Below are 21,294 nucleotides of genomic sequence, written 5' to 3' on the forward strand. Positions count from 1 at the left end.
GAATCACAGAATTAATCATCCTCTGAAAAGTACCTGGGGCATTCTTCATCCCAAATGGAAGAACATTATACTCATATAACCCAGATGGAGTTACAAATGCAGAAATCTCTCTACCTCTGTCCGTTAATGGAACACACCAATACCCTTTCAATAAATCAATCTTTGTAAGGAATTTTGCTTTTCCAACTTTATCTACACAATCATCTACTCTAGGAATTGGATATGCATCTGTTTTCGTTACAGCATTCACCTTTCTATAGTCCGTACAAAACCTAATACTACCATCAGGTTTTGGCACCATAACACATGGCGAACTCCAATTCGAGTTAGAATGTCTAATAATATCATTCTCTAACATGTATTCAATTTCTTTCTCAGCAAGTTCACATTTTTCCATGTTCATCCTATATGGATGTTGTTTAATAGGTTTGGCATCTCCAACATCTACATCATGTGAAGCTATAGTAGTCCTTCTCGGAACATCTGGAAACAAATCCTTATACTTAAAAATCAATTCCTTCATCTGTTGTTTCTGCTCTAGCTGTAAATGTGCTAATTTCTCATCCATATTTTCCAAAATAGTCGAATTAGGTAACCTAACAGAAACAATGTTAGATTTAGAATGAAAGTCAGATGAATCATCTATCATGTTCCCAGTTAAATCCAACTCATTCTCACTAACCACAACAGTCACAGTATCAGATTGTTTCTCAAAATATGGTTTAATCATATTTATGTGGCAAAGTTGTGTTGACCTTCTACGATCTGGAGTTTTTATTACATAATCCACATCATTGATTCTAGACACAATTTCATAAGGTCCATGAAATCTAGCTTGTAAAGGATTTGTCTGCACTGGGAAAAGAACCAACACCTTATCTCCAGGCTTAAACATCCTCATCCTAGCTTCCTTATCATACCAAGTTTTCATTTTCTTCTGAGTCAACTTTAAATTTTCCTTGGCTAAACTACAAACTTTATGTAACCTGTCCTTAAATTTCAAAATATAGTCCAACAAATTAGTATGCACTTCCTTACTAATCCACTGTTCCTTCAATAAAGCTAAAGGTCCTCTAACTCTATGTCCAAACACAAGTTCAAATGGACTAAAACCTAAAGATTCCTGTACGGATTCCCTTACTGCAAATAAAAGTAAGTTTATACTCTCATCCCAGTCACTTTCATTCTCCACACAATATGTCCTAATCATATTCTTGAGAGTAGAATGAAACCTCTCCAAGGCACCTTGCGATTCTGGATGGTATGCAGACGAAGTGATTTGCTTAGCTCCCAATTTATAAACTATCTGTTGAAACAATCCAGACATAAAATTACTACCTTGATCAGTTTGTATTTCCTTAGGCAATCCAAAATAAGTAAAGAATTTTATAAGAGCCTTCGTCACAGTTTTAGCTTTTATATTCCTAAGTGGTACTGCCTCGGGAAACCTAGACGAAGTACACATGATAGTCAACAAATACTGATAACCAGTTTTTGTCTTTGGTAATGGACCAACACAATCTACAATAACTTTAGAAAACGGTTCACCAAATGCTGGAATAGGTTGTAATGGAGCAACTGGTGTAACCTGATTTGGTTTACCCACAATTTGACAAGTATGACACGTCTTACAAAACATCGCCACATCTTTTCTTAGACCGGGCCAGTAAAAATGTTTTAAAATCTTGTCCACAGTTTTCCTTATCCCTTGATGTCCTCCTAAAGGCACACTATGAGCTAAAGTCAAAATCTCATTCCGATAAACTTTAGGAACAACCACCTGGTAAACAACATTCCATTCCTCACTTGCAGGAATTGTAGGCGACCTCCACTTCCTCATCAACACTCCTTTTTCCAAGTAATATCCTACTGACACCTTCTCAATTTCACTACCTAGTAAAGCTTGTTCCCTTAATTTTATAATCTCAGGATCTCTATTCTGCTCTGCTATCATCTCCTTCCGAGACAGAGATAAATCTTCATAGTCAGACTTACTCCCAGAACCTTGTTCAAACAACGAAGGTAAGAAAGTCTCTGACACATCCTCAAAACTCAAATCCTGAGTTGAACAGTCATGAGTAACAACCTCATTCTGCACATCAATTTTTTTAGCCATAGCTCTAGTCACAACACAAGAAGAATCTGTGTTAGAATTCACCACTGGTTCCTCTGACTCCATTGTCAAATGCACTTCAGGAAAAACTTGTCCACCTGCCAAGTCATTACCTAACAATAAAGAAATACCCTTCACAGGTAAGCTATGCTGTAATCCTACCTTAACAAATCCTGTAACTAACCCTGACTTTAAATTTACTTTATGTAAATGTACAGGCATAAAATCACTTCCAACACCTCTTATGTAATTTACCTCACCAGTATCACTCTCTTCATTAAACTTCAACACACTATCCAACATCAGTGATTGAGAAGCTCCAGTATCCCTAAGAATTTTTATTGGCACCAGAGTAGATCCCTCTTTCAAGGATACAAACCCTTCAGTTATAAAGTGATCATATCCCTTTCTAACTTGGTCAGACTCTAACAAATCCTCATTTGTGTTTACCAAACCCTGTAACTTTACAGGTGCTTCAGTATGTTGCACACAAGCATCTGGAACTGCTTCCTTCTCTTTCTTTTTCAATTTGAAACAGTTAGCTATTACATGGCCAGGCTTCTTACAATAGTTACAAATAAGACCAAACTGTCTTTCCTTCACAGGTTTTCCTTCCTCCTTACCTTTCTCATTAACCTCTAATTTAATTTCTGATTTACCTTGAGTCTCCATATTATTTTTCCTCTTAAAAATTCTACCCTGAGGAAATTTATTCTTATGGATTAAAACATACTCATCAGCTAATCTAGCACAGTCCTGCAATTTATCAGTATCCCTCTCATTTAAGTAGGCCCTTACTTCAACAGGAATGCTTCTTTTAAATTCCTCCATCAAAATCAGCTCTTTCAAAGTCTCATAGTCCTCATTTACATTTTTAGAAGAAACCCATTTCTCAAAACACATAGCTTTATCATAGGCAAATTCCACATAAGTCTTTTCCACAGACTTTTTCAAACTCCTGAATCTTTCCCTATACGCTTCTGGGACAAATTCATACGTTTTGAGAATATTTTCTTTCACAATATCATAATCTAATGCTTGCGCAGCAGTTAATGCTGTGTAAACTCGCCGTGCCTTTCCTTTGATTACACTCTGTAACAACACTGACCATTTATCTTTCGGCCAGTCTGACATCCGAGCAATAGTTTCAAAATGTTGAAAATATCTCTCCACTTCCGTTTCACTAAATGGAGGGACCAATTTAATTTCTTGGCTAGCAACAAACGGTTTTTTAGATTCAGCAGACTGTTTCTCAGACCTTAATTTCGCCATTGCATATTCAAAATCTCTTTGCTTTTGCTCAGCTTCCAATTTACACCTTTCTAACATCATTTGTTCGATTTGCAACTGCATCTCCAGATTACTTATTGGAAACGATTCTAAAATCGATTCTTCAAAAGCACCCGAAGTCACATAATGTGATGCGATTTTCCTCTGTATTACAGCTTTTGATGTAGTCGACAAAATCCCTTTAAGATGCAACCGATTAGCAATTTCAGAGACTTCAGTTTTTTTCGCCTTCGCTAACAAATCCGCGACTGGCGAATCCAGAAACTCATCAATATTCATCGTTGCCGAATACCACTCACAAGCCAATCAAACAAAAAGAATCGAGCAATCCCCGTTACCAAAATACCGACTCAAAATTCAAAAAGCATTTTTAAACTCAAACAATTCAATTCCGGACGTAGCCCCCATATTTATGTTACGTATTCAGGCAACAATAATTATAGATGAGTTAGACGAAGGGTTTTATAACAAATAACACGTTTATTAAACACTGATAACAAACCCCCTTCAAAAGTAAACAAACTCAAACAATGATTCGAGCTCAGCTGCTCAAACAGTCCTTAATAGCGTTGCAGTCTCAAACAGTCTTTAAAGCAGTATTGAAAAGAACTCAGTTCTTTTAAAGCGATATGCCGAAAGAAAACAGTTCTTTAAAGCGATATGCCGACAGTTCAAAAGCTCACGGTACTTTTAAAAGGAGAGACTTTTTAAAGCGATTTAAATTCTCTTCCACGTCGATGTCCTTCGATTCCCAGCGTCGAACTTTCCCACGTCGAATCTTATTAAATATAACAGCTTAAAGTGACTGACCTTCCTTCCACAATATTCTCAATCTCCCGCTTTTTCCAGCGGAGACTATCATGAGAATAATAAACGAAATCCTTCCGAATGAGGATCACACAAGGTCGAAGTCAATCCATCGAAAATCGATTTTTCTCGATCTCCATTTTCCAAACTTCACTCTCCCTTAGCAAAGAAACCGTTGGCTCTGACCTTTTAAACTTTAGGCATTATATAAAACTTCATTTTTAACTAAACTGCGTCATCACATTGAATCACACAGTAACATGAAGTCATCTTGGCAAATCCTGCCACGAACTGCCCCACCTGACAGGGTGGGTCTCCCTTTCATACCCTGTAGAAAAAAAACCTGTCACATGACCTCTACTGGCGGGAAAATGACATCACTCCACCCTTACCTCATGTCCAGTATAACTTCAACCCCAGTCACGTGACAAGGGTACCAATGTCACGTGTCACGGGTACGTAACAATATAAATATATGTATATGTGTATATGTTTGTGTGTGTATATATATATTCATCTATCTTTACATCTATCTATTTCTACGCGCGCATTGGCGATAAACTGAAAACGTCTTTCTTTGAAATTGGCACGGTGACAATTTATTCGGAATATACAGAACGATAACTTTAAAACAAATGCATATCAGCAATGATTCCGCAAATTGTGCAAGGTAAAATCCCGGAAGTAGATCAATGTTAGCACTGTGTTTTGACCAAACTGATTTGGTTTGGAATTTTTTTTTCTGTTTCATTTTTAATTATTCTTTCTTGTTGTTGGCTGTCCCTCGTTTCCGACGATGAAGTCGGGAGGAATTTCAAAATGAAAAGCCGTTGCACTGGGGCAGTTCCTCTCTCTGGACCTCAGAAATCTTGGTCCGATGGTTCCCACGTCGGGGCGACGAATTCCCTCTCTCACCACGTTTGAACGTTCACCGCTACTCTCACCTGGTTTAGCCCGCCTGACAAAGTGGCGCACTAGGGTCTTGCCAGAGTCTTATGTTAACAGTTATTTGGAACCACAAATGAGAGCAGGGTGGCAGGTGAAGGTGAAAGGTGGGTGATCTTCCACTGGGTGGATCACAGCAAGCCCACCACCAGAAGCGCCAAACAAAATATTGCTCATAACATTTTTAAATGTAGGGCATTGGCGTTTTGTTTTCGCACGAAGCTTGACCTGCCAAATTTGAGAAAGTTTAACAAATAGTCATTTTTATAACATGAGCAATCAGCTCAAAATAAGTATCAGTTCTTATCGTTGGCAGAGCACAATGGATCTCAATTAAAGGAAGGAAGGCTTTTGTAAGGAAAAATGAAGTTAATGTATATGTGTTCTTGAAAGTGGAAGGCATACGTTTCTCTGAGCCGGTAGTAATTCAATGCTGGTTGTAGTTGATGATATTTAGCATAATAAATATTTACGATATTTATTTGACCAGTACGAGATCAATATACTCCCGCCGTCAATGAAAATAATTGTATTCAACACAGATACACCACCTGAAAATGTTGCAGAGTTGGCAGATCAACACATTCTGGCAATATATTGTCCGGTCGGCCAGACGCCCGTGGGCATCTCCCATTGAGGACCAGACAAACCATCCTCTCACGCTTGAAGATTGGCGCGGTCTACTGTACTTTCATTCAAATGACTCGAAATGATAGAACAGGCGAAAGAAAATATGATCCTATCTCCCCCTTCAATAAAGTGTACCCCATTTCACCTGCCGAGCTAATCTCCCGCCACCCACGTCAAAAGCGAAAGTGCTTCAGCGATGTGACAATATTAATCTGTTGGAAGGTCATTGTCCATGTTGATTGTTCAGGATGATTGTTGAGAGGTCAACTGATTCAGGTCAGTTGTTGAGAGCGCCCTCTTCTTTGTGGTGGCGTGTTGGGGAGGAAGCATTAAGAAGAAGGACGCCTCACGTCTTAATAAGCTGGTAAGGAAGGCGGGCTCTGTCTTGGGCAAAGTACTGGAGAGTTTAACATCGGTAGCTGAGCGAAGGGCGCTGAGTAGGCTACGGTCAATTATGGAAAACCCTGAACATCCTCTACATAGCATCATCCAGAGACAGAGAAGCAGTTTCAGCGACAGGTTACTATCGATGCAATGCTCCTCAGACAGGATGAAGAGGTCAATACTCCCCAATGCCATTAGGCTTTACAATTCAACTGCCAGGACTTAAGAACTTTTTTTTAAAGCTATTATTAATGCTTTTTGAGTTAGTGATTTAGATGCATATCATATTATTACTGAGTTAAGTATTGTATGTAATGAGTTTTTGCTACAACAAGTGTATGGGACATTGGAAAAAATGTTGAATTTCCCCATGGGGATGAATAAAGTATCTATCTATCTATCTATCTATCTATCTATCTATCTATCTATCTATCTATCTATCTATCTATCTATCTATCTATCTATCTATCTATCTATCTATCTGTGTTAGAAACAACACTGTTCAAAAAATGTCTCATTTCAGCAGCTAAAGCCAGGTGTATTGGAAATTAAATTTCTAACCCTCATATTCTGTGTGCTTGAAAGTTAATAAATTGTAGCATCCCTTGGGACGATTATATGGCACAGTGACGGAGTGAGAAAAACATTTTAATGTAAGTGTTTGTGTAGCTGGTTGTTCCTAATGCGACGAAAGTCATAACCACACTAATTGCCTCAGTGGAATTACTCCGAATCGTATATAATTCTGTAAAAATAATCACTGGGCATATGAACACATGGAACATTCAGTACATCTGAACACTGCATCTGACGGAATATGGGATATCCAGCGATTTACCACATCGCGCGCATGTTCTACCCCACCCTTGTAGCGATTGGTATCCCAGGTAAGGTATTGGGTCTGGTCACTAATTGTATGGTCCTGCCGCCTTCCTTTTGATCTGCTGCACTATTCGGACTTTTACTCAGCACAGATGCTACGGTCTCCTGAAGTGTGTTTCAGGGATGATTCAAGAATCTGACACTTTTCTAGATCGGCAGCTTTTTCAACAGATCGGCCAGTTAAATGTCGACACGTAGGTCAGTTCTTCCATAAATCACTAAATTATAGATTATTATTTAAATTTTATTAATTTCTATACAAATAATCCGTTCAGTTGTTACACCTCTGAGAATGGAAACGGCATTTGCTCATGGTGATGTTTACTGCAGCGATCGACCGCTCACCGGTAGGTGAGTCGTGGAAATCAGATTCCTTGCTCTAAGCTGTCGGATAATCCTCAGTCCATTATGGTCCTCCAGCCGGAGTGCACCGATGGGGCGGCACACACTGAATTTCTCAATTTCACTTCTAAAAAAACATGCCCTGCATACCATTGGAAGAATGTTAGACATTCAGGCATTTGCAATTAACGATGAACCTCTTTGTTTTTTACCGTCCCAAATTTCCTGTAGTTAATTTAACTGCGATTGTGATCCTATCTCGGGGAAAATGCGGACTCTCCAAATGCATCACCCGTTACCTGGTTGGAATGGCAACAGCGGATCTGATGGTGGTTATAGTTTTCGCTTTAGTTGAACAGATCAACAATATCTACATTTATTCCAGATTCCTGCTCATCACCCCTGCATGCGCCCTGACACTTGTATTTAGGTTTGTAGCAGCAGACTGTTCTGTTTGGTTTACGGTCAGTTTTACCTTCGATCGTTTAATCGCAATATGTTGTCAAAAGCTGCGAGAACGATACTGCACTGAGAAAACAGCAATGGTGGTTATGGTGACCGTGGTTATAGTGAGCTGCGGGAGATGTGTCCCGTTTTACTTTGTTGTTGAACCTTATGCCATTATTGATAACATACCGTGGCGTTGCGCCCTCTCACATGAATACGATATTTCCCCCGTGTGGAAAGGAATCGAATTACTGGATAGTCTTTTAAGACCGTTGCTACCGATCGGCTTAATGCTAGTGTTCAATGGGTTAACAGTAAGACATATTATTGCGGCAAATAGAGTCAGCAGAGGGCTTCGGAACAGCAGTAACAATCAGAAGGATACCGAAGTGGAAAACCGCAGAAAATCGATGATTTTATTGTTCGCAATATCAGCTAATTTCATATTATTTTGGATGCCCTATGTAGCTCATTCCCTGAAATGGAAAGTGGAGAATTACTTTTACCTGGATAGATACTTCAGTTCCCCGGTATATATTCTACAGCAATTTGGGTACATGCTGCAAATTCTGAGCATGTGCACCAATACTTGTATCTATACACTGACACAGAGGAAATTCAGAAAAGAACTGAAGAATGGAATACAGTATGTGTTTACTTTAAATGGCCATCTGTGTAGATAACGCCCAGGTTTCATTGCAATTCAGCGAAATTATCGAATAAAACAGTTTACATAAAACAGTAGGTTTGGAAAATGTGTCATAGAGTCAAACAATCGTGTACCTGACGATCCTTCAATCGCAAAATCCACGTAAGATTGCACAATTCATACAGTTAGTGTAGGAAACGGGGCAAATGGTCAATGAGCCGGCGTAATTTTTACATTGGGTGAATAAATTGCAAACTATCACAGAGACCTGACAATCACAAGGGGAGGAAACGCTTCTGGACTTTTTGGGGTTCAGATGTTTCAAAATGGACATTGCCAGGTGGAATAGTGTAAAGAGAGTGCCATTGAAAAACAGAGAGGGTATGGTGCTATCACAGCTGCAGTAAGGGAGGGCACTGTGGAGGGTTTGTACATTACAAAATAGACTGTGAGTAGAAGGCAGAATTCGGAAGGGAACAAACACACCTTTGAGAGAATTTTAACGAAATACTCCCATAACTCCCATAACGTAAACGAAAACAACAGACATAGGCAGTGACGAATTTGGAGATAGATTTTGGACAGGTGCTAAATTCACACGGTATTACTCAGTATTTCAAAGTCTCCAGCAGCATCTTTTGGTGCTGCCCAAATGAACCAGCCTTCCAAAATGCCGGTTCCAAATTCTCAAATTCAAGTACACACGAATTTGTCTTATTGCCAAATGCCTTTGAACAGTGGGTTCATCGCACACGGAATACATACTCTTATATCTGGATCCCTCTAACATTGATTTCACATGGTCAGTGTGGAATCCATTTCTCCCTCTGAAATCAAGACCAAAGCAAACAAACAAGAAAAATCACAATCTAAATCTGCAGGTAAGGCAAAAATCTAAACTTGGACTTTTCTTCCTTCAGAACCGTCGCAGGTAACTGCCGTATACAGAATAAAGAGTTAATAACCAGAATGAAAGTCCTTGCTAAATATTCTAAAGAACAAAGGGAAAACAGATGTGTGCCTTTGCGAACCCCATAGAATAGAACTTTACATGACTTCGGAAAGAGAAGCAGCCTGTGGAATGCACATCTGTCCCTGCACATTTATTTCACGCAAGGAAGCAAGCACTTGCAGGCGATTGGAACCTATTGTGAAAAAGGGAATTGATTTAAATTTTCTGTCAATACGGACCTCACAAACACATGACTGCCTTCCGCTCGTTCACGCACGAATCACCTCGCTTTGTATTTCAAGTGAACTCACAAATGTCCAGTACTGGTACAATATTATGTATTCTCAATGTATCCACACACTCGCAGAGCACGTCGTACGTTTAACTGTTGAATAGTTCAGAAATAATCTAGAATAAAAATCATAAATTAAGGAATAATTTCGAGTCGAAAGTAAAAGGACTCTGGAAATTATGTATCGTTCGCAAGTTAATAGATAGATGATAGATAGATAGATAGATAGATACTTTATTCATCCCCATGGGGAAATTCAACATTTTTTTCAATGTCCCATACACTTGTAGCAAAAACTAATTACATACAATACTTAACTCAGTAATAATATGATATGCATCTAAATCACTAACTCAAAAAGCATTAATAATAGCTTTAAAAAAAAAGTTCTTAAGTCCTGGCATTTGAATTGTAAAGCCTAACGGCATTGGGGAGTATTGACCTCTTCATCCTGTCTGAGGAGCATTGCATCGATAGTAACCTGTCGCTGAAAATGCTTCTCTGTCTCTGGATGGTGCTATGTAGAGGATGTTCAGGGTTTTCCATAATTGACCGTAGCCTACTCAGCGCCCTTCGCTCAGCTACCGATGTTAAACTCTCCAGCACTTTGCCCACGACAGAGCCCGCCTTCCTTACCAGCTTATTAAGACGTGAGGCGCCCTTCTTCTTAATGCTTCCTCCCCAACACGCCACCACAAAGAAGAGGGCGCTCTCAACAACTGACCTATAGAACATCTTCAGCATCTCACTGCAGACATTGAATGACGCCAACCTTCTAAGGAAGTACAGTCGACTCTGAGCCTTCCTGCACAAGGCATCAGTGTTGGCAGTCCAGTCTAGCTTCTCGTCTAACTGTACTCCCAGATACTTGTAGGTCTTAACCTGCTCCACACATTCTCCATTAATGATCACTGGCTCCATATGAGGCCTAGATCTCCTAAAGTCCACCACCATCTCCTTGGTCTTGGTGATATTGAGAAGCAGGTAGTTTGAGTTGCACCATATCACAAAGTCCTGTATCAGTTTCCTATACTCCTCCTCCTGTCCATTCCTGACACACCCCACTATGGCCGTGTCATCAGCGAACTTCTGCACATGGCAGGACTCCGAGTTATATTGGAAGTCTGATGTGTACAGGGTGAACAGGACCGGAGAGAGTACGGTTCCCTGTGGCGCTCCTGTGCTGCTGACCACCGTGTCAGACCTACAGTCTCCCAACCGCACATACTGAGGTCTATCTGTCAAGTAGTCCACTATCCAATCCACCATGTGAGAGTCTACTCCCATCTCCGTTAGTTTGTGCTTTAAGATCTTGGGCTGGATGGTGTTAAAGGCACTAGAGAAGTCAAGGAATGTAATCCTCACAGCACAACTGACCCCATCTAGGTGAGAGAGTGATTTGTGCAGCAAATACGTGATAGCATCCTCCACTCCCACCTTCTCCTTATACTCAAACTGAAGCGGATCCCGGGCGTGCCTGGTTTGTGGCCTCAGATTCTGTATTATCAGCCGCTCCATGGTCTTCATCACGTGCGACGTCAAGGCAACAGGTCTGAAGTCATTCAACTCCTTTGGTTGTGGTTTCTTCGGTACCGGGACAATACAGGGTGTTTTCCACTGTCTTGGTACTCTTCTCTGATCTAGACTCAGAGAAGATAATATATGCTTAATATGTTAGCATATTTAAAAGATGTCGTCACCACGCCACCGACTTCCACGTTTTCTCACCTCTGATCTCTGACCAAAGATAGGATTGAGATTAAATAACCGTGTTGTCTATTGTACAATGTTTATTAATCCCCATTACTACCGTTGAAGTAACAGATCTAGACACTGTACTGAGACCATTGCCACACTTACCCCCAGCCCGGAACTATTGTCTTTACTGATGGAGTGAAGGTATATTCCTTTAGTGCGATACGTCCTTTCAAATCTCACACCTGCAGCTTCCTAATCACAGGCTATAAACAGTAATTTTACTAAGAGTCCATGCCTATCAGTAAGAGAAGAGTGATCAAACAGTATTAAAGATTCGTCGAAACTGCAAGAAACTAAAATTGGTCACCAAATATTGTGACTTCTAGATCTAAATTCTCTCGATATAATGCTAATTTATTTTAGCCCTTTGAACACCTTTCATAAATGCAGGTAGGTGCTTGCCGCTCATCTGGTTACATTTAGTTAACGCGTCTAGCGGTATCCTCCCTTGATACCCGAAAGTTACTTAAAAGATTTTTGAATTCTTCAACTTCTTCCCATCCTTGTATTTTCGACAAAGCTAGTATTGAGGATGTAACTCTGAGTCTTTATAAGACTGCAAATAGCTATGACTTTATGATATCTTCCCATGGATATACAGTCTAATCAATTTCCTTTCCTCTGCGGTAACTAGACGGTGTACGGCTCTTCAGAAATCAGTTGCCGGTAATAGGTCACTATGATTATCCGCGGGCACTAATGACCCAATATCCTGAACGATATCTCTCAGATGTTGAAGCACAAATGAAGCTGTGCATGTTATATTCAGATTCCTACCCCCCTTGTTGGAACTGGGGAAGAAAGTGGCAGTATTGGCTTCTTTCGGATTTATCCTGATAGGAGATGCTTAGAAGTAAGTTGTCTGTCATCGTCATCACCGTGCAGAGCTTCGTCACTAAGTCCATCATTAACGTCCCCTCCTATTTCCGTTCGAAAATCCAATATTATTACTCCCAGATTGGCCCAGCAGGTTTTCTATTTGCTTGGGCACATCGTGTGATCTCCGGTGTTACGTTTCATTTCTGATAATACTTTCACGATTACATTCATAATGTCCTTCAATCGGCACACATTTCGCTTAATTTCTACATCGTTACAAGCTAACGGACTTTGTATCACTCATTCATGTATTTAACAAGATTTCGAAAGCTAATTCAAATGCATAATTTCAACGCTCCTCGCACCCACCCTGCTCGTAAGTAAGCTTCTTTATCTTTAAGGTGGATATATTCTCTTCAGGACGGGTCACTATATCATGGAATGCTTGATTTCTTCTTGTAATCAGTCCCTGTTAACTTTAGCTTCCTGCTGACATTCGGCCCAATCTTCTAACAAATACCCTTCTGGTCTGTCTTCGTTTCAATCGCTTTCGTCTCATCCTCCCGCGTTTTTATTTTCCTTCATACCGCCATGATAACCGTGGTCTCCAATTAAGGACAATTCCTCGTCCCGTATTTCTCCACAAGAATGTTAAATCAAAAACAAGTTCAGAGGGTGTTGTTATAGCTATGGGTAACTTTTCCACACATATTGAGTGGAGGAATCGAGTGATTAATATATTATAGGACAATGAATTCATTCAGATTTTAAAGGATTGATTTTTGACCCAGTAGGTTAATGCACCAACAAAAGTCCCGTCTAGATTTGATATTCTGTAACATTTAGAATAGAATGTTGAGTACGGGTGTTTTTGAGCCTTTCGGAGAAATTGATCAGAATATTGTTAGTCTCAAAGTTTTAGTGAGAGTATATCCGTAAAAGCCAATACAATTAAATTGGATTTCAAAAAGACAAAGTGTGTGCAGATGTGGCTAAGACGTAAGAAGGTAAAATGGAAGGAAGTGCTTGATGTTGAATCATTTGCAGAGCAGTGGAATAGATTGAAGGAGGTAATGCACACCGTGTAAGGACGGTTCGTTCAAGGGTTTGCAGGAGCATTATGAGCAATAGATCAAAGTTCAAAGTTAAATTTATTATCGGAATATACATACATGACACCGCGTACAACCCTGAGATTCATTTTCTACGGGAACATATAGCAAATCTATAGAACAGTAAATGGATGAATAAAGAAATAAATAAAAATACTGAAGAAGAGACAACAATATAATGAATACTGGAAAAAATAGTAATAATGTTAACCGTAGGGTGTGTGAACAGATGGAAAATATGAGAGCTATAGTAAATAGGGAAATCCAGATTTCTAAAAGGCAGATAGTGAAGGATATTGCCAATAATGCTAAGATTGAACCATACAAACAAAGAAACATAGAAAATCAGCAGCAGTCTACAGACCCTTCCGCCCTCAATGCTGTGCCGGACATGTCCTTACTTTAGAGGTGACACATAGAGCTCCATTTTTCTAAGCTCCATGTATTCATTTAGGAGTTTCCAAAATAAAACCCTACTGTTTCTGCCTCCACCACTGCTGCCACCAGCCGATTTCACGCACTCATAAAAATCTGCGTAACAATCTTACCCCTGACATCTCCTCTGTATCTACTTCCGAGCACCTTAAAACTGTGCCCTCTCGTGCTAGCCATTTCAGCCCTGGGAAGAAATCTCTGACTATCCACACGATCAATGCCTTTCATTATCTTGTACATCTCTATCAGGTCACCACTCATCTTCCGTCACTCCAAAGGGAAAAAACAAGTTCACTAAACCTATTTTTATAAGACATGCTCCCCATTCCAGGCAACATCTTTGTAAATCTCCCCTGATGCCTTTCTATGGTTTCCACGTTCTTCCTATAGTGAGACGACCAGAACTGACCACAGTACCCCAAGTGGGGACTGAACAGTGTCCCTTACATCTGCCACATTATCACTCTTTCAATCTCTTCCCCACGATTAATGAAGGCCAATGAACCGTATGTTATCTTACCTACAGTGTCAAACTGCATAGCAGCTTAGATTGTCCTATGGATTAGCACCCCAAGATCCATCTGATACTCCACACTGCCAAGATCATGCCATTATTTTTTGCCATCATATTTGACCTACCAAAATGAACCACCTTCACACCTGCTTGGGGTGAAATCCACCTTCCACTTCTCAGCCCAGTTTTCGATCCTATCAATGTCCTGCTGTAATTTCTGACAGCCCTCCACTCTATCCACAGCATCCCCAAACTTTGTGTCATCAGCAAGCTTACTAACACTTCCCTACGTTTCCTCATCCAGCCATTTATAAAAATCATAAAGACTAAGGGTCCCAGAACAGAACATGGAGGCACACCATTTGTCACCGGCTTCCATGCTGAATACGCCCCGTCTACAAACACTGTTTGCCTTCTGTGGTCAAGCCAGTTCCGGATCCACAAAATAATGTTCCCTTGAATCCCATGCCTCCTTACTTTCCCAAAACGATTTGCATGGGCTACCGTACCAAAGGTCATCCGTGCTAAAATACCAGATCAAGTACAGCCACTGTTTGCCTTCTGTGGTCAAGCCAGTTCTGGATCCGTACAGCATGTCCTCTTCCAGGCTTATCTACATATTGTGTCAAGAAACCTACCAGAACACACCTCGCAAACTCCACCCCATCTAAACCCCTCACTCTAGGGAAATCAAAATCAATATTTGGAAAATTAAAATCCACCACAACAACCCTGTTATTATTACTCCTCTCCAAAATCTGTCTCCTTATATGCTGCACGATGTCACTGTTACTACTGAGTGGTCTATGAAAACACTTAGTACTCTTATTGACCTCTTTCCTCTTCCTAACTTCCACCAGGAGAGTCTCCGTAGACAACCCGTCCAAGACTTCTTCCATTTCTGCAGCCATGATACTATCTCTGATCAACAGGGCCATGCCCCCACATCTTTTGCCTCCCTCCCTATCCATTCTCAAACATCTAAAGCCTGGCACTGGAAGCAGCCATTCCTTCCCGTGCACCATCCAAGTCTCTGTAAAGTCTCAACATCATAGCTCCAAGTGCCGATCCACGCTCCGAGCTCATGTACTTTATTCATAATACTCCCCGCATTAAAATAGACACATTCCAATTTACCGCTCTGAGTGCGTCCCTTCTCTATCACCTGCCTATCCTCCCTTTCGCACTGTCTGCAAACCTCCTCTGTTTGTGAGCCAACCTCCCTTTTCTCTGTCACTTCATCTCAATTACCAACACTCCCGCGCCCCAGTTCGTTCCACTGAGAACTCCTTCCCAGACTCGGGGCAGATTTAAAGTACAGCCCTCTGTGAGTGAACTCGTATTTCCAGTAAACCAGTTCCAGCTAGCCACAGTGGAGCAACTCCCCTGGTCCCTGATTGCAGAGACCTGATCCTAGAATCTGCCGCCGGGTCCGGCTGCGCTACGACCAAGAGCAAATTTTCTATTCGGACCTTGAACAGGGATTCTGTATCAGAACTACATCACTGCCATGGACATGGCTCTGACCCAGACTTATCACCTATCGCCACTTTCCTCCTGCTGTCACCCATGCAAACAAGGGACGGTATCCAGCTGCCAATCCACCAGCCATCCATCTCGCCGTAGATCTATAGAAGGAAGCTAGCGTAGTCACTTTTCACTCCCGGCATCCAAAATGTGGCCTGTGACCTGCTGTCAGAGATCTCCGTGTCAGAGAGCAGCAGATTTTTAGGCAGGTTTCTGAGACATCAGTCCAAGTTCTATGACACTCTCGGTGACTTCTGTCTGAGCCGACTGTAGGAATTTATTTAAGTTCAAAATATGACTCAAAATTATTGGCGGTTTCCCAATGCCCAATCCCTGCAGCAACAAGTATACCGATTTGGATACAGCTGGTTGGGGGTGATGACCCATCAGGGCACAACAGCGGCAGTGGGAATGGAGTTGGCTCTGAGCCGTTGTACGTAAGGGTAAACTCAGGCAGTATTGTAGTGATAGGGGTCTCGATAGTTAGGGGGAGAAAGAGGAGATTCAATGGCTGCAAATACACCAGATTAGTGTGTTGTTTCGGCGGTCCAAGGTTTCAGGATGAATCGGAGTGGCTGAAGGATATTCTTAAGATAAGTTTAAACAGTTTGAGTTTGTGGAGCATGGTGTCACGAATGGCATAGGGAAAATGACTAAGAACTTCACGCAGTAAGGATATAGAGTTTGGAAAGTGACTGAAGAGAAGAACCTGTTAGGTACTCATCTCAGAAATACTTCCGCTGACACGAACTAGTGTAAGTAGCAATGGTTTGGATGTGTGGCTGATGAGATAATGGTTCAGGCTGCAGGGTTTCAATTTCTTGGTCATTGGGATCTTTTTTTCGGGGAATGGGTGATCGGTACAAGAGGGACGGGTTGCATCTGTATTGGAGGGGAATCATATCCTGGACGGAAGGTTGGATAGTGCTAGTCGAGGGTTTAAACTAATTTTCCGGTGGGCTCGGAACTACAGCACCAGGGCAGCAAATGAAGGAAGGTGGATATGAGGGAAAGTATGATGGTATGAAATGCGCATTTTAATGCAACAAGTACATTGCAGAGCCTATACTGATAGAGGAACCAGAATGGGTGATTACTGTAACAGGTTTACGAAATTTTAGAAAGCGCAGAGGAGATAACAAACATGGAGTTGCACTTCGAATCAAGTTCGATGTTACAGCTGCCTCTGGGGATATATATGAGAGAGTTCAGATACTGCGGCCATTTAGATAGAATTAAAGAGTAATAAGGGTGAAATCACACTGTTGGGATTATACTGCAGAACCCCAAAAAGGCACCGGAACATTGGGGAACAGATATGTAAACTGATTAACGAAATGTGTAAAAAATATTAGGGTTGCTGTCCTAATGTAATCAGGAACATTTTTTGTACAATGGCTTAGATGGGTATGAATTTGTAAGTGCATCTAGGGGGGATTAATACGTCAGGTGTGATAGGCTGTACTGTACTGTGCCCCGTGTTGGGTAAAGAGCCGGTCCAGTTGTTTGACCATTCATGGGGTTATCAGTTAGAGCTGTGTCTGAAACTCAATAAATTTCACATTGCTTTCGATAAGGATAGGTATGATCAACACATAAGAACAAGCTGGATAAGCTCAGCAGGTCGGGCAGCATCCGTAGATGCTCTTTTCAACGGATGCTGCGCGAACTGCTGAGTTCATCCAGCTTGTTTGTACGTGTTGATTTGACCACAGCATCTGCAGTGTACTTTGTGTTTAGGATAGATATGATCCGTGTGGGATTATCTTCACTTGTACAAAGAACTAAATGAGGGCATTGTGCAGAAGCTAAGAAGAGTTAACTGGGAATAATTTTAGTATCAGGCATTTCCACATTAGAACTGTAGAAATTATTTCAAGATCAGTTGCACAGAGTACAGGAAGTGGTGTTACAATTAGAAGGAAGGAATGGAATAGAAAGAAAAGAGGACCTTTCATGTCTAGAGAAGTGATGCCTTTAGAAAAGAATAAAAATTAAAATAAATACAAAGCCTCGGATTAAACAGAACACATGAGGATTAGAAGGCAGCCAGAAAAGAACGACTGAAGGGAATCAGCAACACCACAAGGGGCCAAGAAATGTCCTTGTCAAGTAAGATTAAAGTGAATGCCAAGGTGTTCAATAGATCAGGAGCAAGAGGGCAACCAGGGAGTGGTCAGAAACACTTAGGGATAAAGGAGAGAACACATGCGTCGTTGTGGGCACTGTGGGTGAGGTTCTTAACGAATACTTTGCTTCAACATTCAGAGAGGACCTGGAGATCAGTGCCGCGTGCGTAAATATGTCAGGAAGTTTAAAGGTCAATGGGGAGGAAGTTTGGATCTCCTACACATGCATTGGGTATGTTTATACTGCGTTATTCATCATACAGTGTTATTTTGTTATGGTGCATTTCATAGGGACTAACAACCATTTCACTCCTGCTTGCGCTCGTGTGTACTGGAAATTACATTAAAGAATGCATTACAATGTCCGGAACTGGATCAGGGATGGATGTTTAATCGCACCGTCATCATTTACTGTTTTAGCACGTGCACGCACCAGCCATTGCTCAAGCTGCAGCATTTTACTCTACCCTTGAATTTTAATTTTTTTTTCCTTTCAGGGACCTTTTGAAACCGTGAGCTGGGTTTATGTGCTGTCTACGGTCCTTTGCGGGAATGGGTCCCGCTCTCGAAGTTTCAAGATTGACCATTATTGACCGACTGACCGACCTTCACTCGCCTTCGGATTTTCGGGATTTAGTGGCACTGGAGATGGGGTCGGTGTCAGGATGGATACTGGTTTGTCTAGGGAGATGGTGGTTCTAAGGCTGTGTGCCCAAAGGGACACGAGTTCTTTGGCGCAGAGTTCGGAAAAAAAAGCGACGCAACCGTCTTTTAACTCGTAAAGCAGCGAGTAGTTTGTTAAGTCCCGCCTCTCGCTGTGGAACGGTGACACCCTTCTCTCTTCTTGGGGAGAGGGAGAACCGTGGTATATTGAATACCGGGTGAACGAGCAGTCTTTGTGGTACTGCCAGGCTGTGTCTTTGCCGTTGCTTTGCTCACGCTTGAGTGCTCGGTGGCCGATTCCGATGCTTTTTTTTGCCGGTGTGGGGGAGGATATCATTCCTTGCTGTTTCTTACGCGTGCAGACTTTGGGTTTCTAATAGTTAAATGCCTTTTATTATTTGGGGGGCCTATTTTTCGTGAATGGTTGAGAAGAAAAACGACTTCAGGGTGTATATTATATGGATTTCTCTATCATTGCATTTGCCTCTGAAATCTTGAAACCTTTGAAACACAGGAGCAGAACTTATCGACTTAACCCATCGAGGCTGCTCATCCGTTACATCATTGTTGATTCCGAATCTCGCTCCTTGCAAATCCCTGCCTTCTCTCCATGAAAATTGATGCCCTGACGAATCAGCAAACTGCCAGCTTTTGCTTTAAATTTACCTGCGGACTTGGCCTCTACACCTGTCTTTGGCACAGTATTACACACATTCACTACTTTCTGGCTAAAAAAAAAAACCTCCTTACGTCCTTTGTAAAAGTTAACCTCTCAATTCTGAAGCTGTTCCCTTTGGTTCTGGACACCCCATCACTAGAAACATCCTCTGCACATCCACCTTATCCGCGGCTGTGCAGGGCTTTTACTGTCTAGTTGTTGTAAAGGACTGTCTCCTCAGAACATGCTGCCAACAGTTACAGAGATCTCCGCCCTTATATACCAGTGCTAGATCTTCCCGAGGTCTCTGTCCTTGGGACATGGTGCTGGTTGTAATAAAGGTCTCTACATTAATAGTATGATGCCGCTGTCGTAAAGGTCTGTATCCTTACAGTACGTTGCCATTTGTCGTAAACATGTGTACCTTGCAGTGCGGGACCAGCTGTTGTAAAGACCTATGGCCTTACACAATGGTGCCGACTATTGCAGAGATGTCTGTCTTTAGTCTGGTGCCAACTTATTTAGAGGTCTGTATGCTTACCGTACCGTGCATGATGTTGCAAAGACTTCTGCCATTAGAACACAATGCTGATGGTGTTTTTGTCCCCTTTTAATCACAGTTACAGTGCAAAACTGGGATTTCCCAGATACAGGTATTCAGTGTTATGTTTTGAAAATATTCTACTCTTGCATTGGATCTTGTACTGGTCTGTTACCTAACGGGTCGGTGCATCCTGTGGCAGCTGGGTATGCTTGAAATACAGTGTAAGTGTATTTACATAGGATTGCCCTTCTGACATAAACTGATCTTGTAGGCCCAGATAGATTACAATTCTCCTGGAGATCGGACTAAGCGCTTAATGTCATTAATAGCCACGGAATCTGTCATACCGACCGTCCCATTCCCCAATTTCTTCCGACAGCTTGACAGGTTTATTTTCCTAAATAGCATGCCCAGTTCCTCTTTGAGCATTCTGATTGCTTGTTCCCCCCAACCCTGCAGACACCATGCCCCTGTCGAAAACCATAGTCACAGGCCCCATCGATCTTTGCCCACAGGGCCTCAATTCATTGACCAATAAACTGTGAACAGTACAGCACAGGGACAGTCCCCACTGCGCACTCTCTGTGTGCTGACCATGATGACAATTTATACTGCATGTTTCCCTGGATATGGTCTGTGCCCCAGTGGACTGAATCCCCCAAAGTATCTGCACACCTTAATGCACAACACCATCTCCTCCTCAGTACCTGTACGTCTGCAAATATCACCATATCTCCTCTCTGATTTTGCTTTCCCTCATAACATTCTCCTTAGTGAACTCCAACGAATGTAAATGAATAGTTTTGTACATCAGGTGCTAACTCTGGCAGCAGGCATAGACTCACATTTTGTTTTTGAGTGGTCCTGTGCTCTCCCAGTGTACAGTTGTTCTCAGTGTATACGTACACTGCGTTGGGACTCACGTTAATCCTCTTCGCAGTGGACAGAGAACATAGATATTTACGGCAGATTGCAGGCCTTTCGGCCAGCAATGTTGTACCAACCATGTAACCTGATCTACAGTCTGCCTAGAATTTCCCTAGCGCACAGCCCTCTATTTTTCCAAACATGATGTACTACGGAATAGGTTCCTAAAAGGCGCTATTGTATCCGCTTCCACCACCGCCGTCGGCAGTGCATTCCACGTACACATCACTCTCTCTGACATTTCCTGCTGTCTGCTCACTCCCCTCATTCACACTGTGACTTGTTTCCGGGTTCCTATATGCTCCTACAAAAACCTATACAGTTTCAGCTTGCAAAGCTTACATATAACTCGGCTAACTTGTTGAACTAAATACCATATCATCCTAAATTCCTGAATTATCCATTATTCTCTAATTTCTTCAAAGCAACGGGCAAGTCCTGAAGTCTGACCGGCTTTCCGGTAAGTGCTCTCACA

The sequence above is a fragment of the Hemitrygon akajei genome, unplaced genomic scaffold, assembly GCF_048418815.1.
Source record: "Hemitrygon akajei unplaced genomic scaffold, sHemAka1.3 Scf000094, whole genome shotgun sequence".
Lineage (NCBI taxonomy): Eukaryota > Metazoa > Chordata > Chondrichthyes > Myliobatiformes > Dasyatidae > Hemitrygon > Hemitrygon akajei.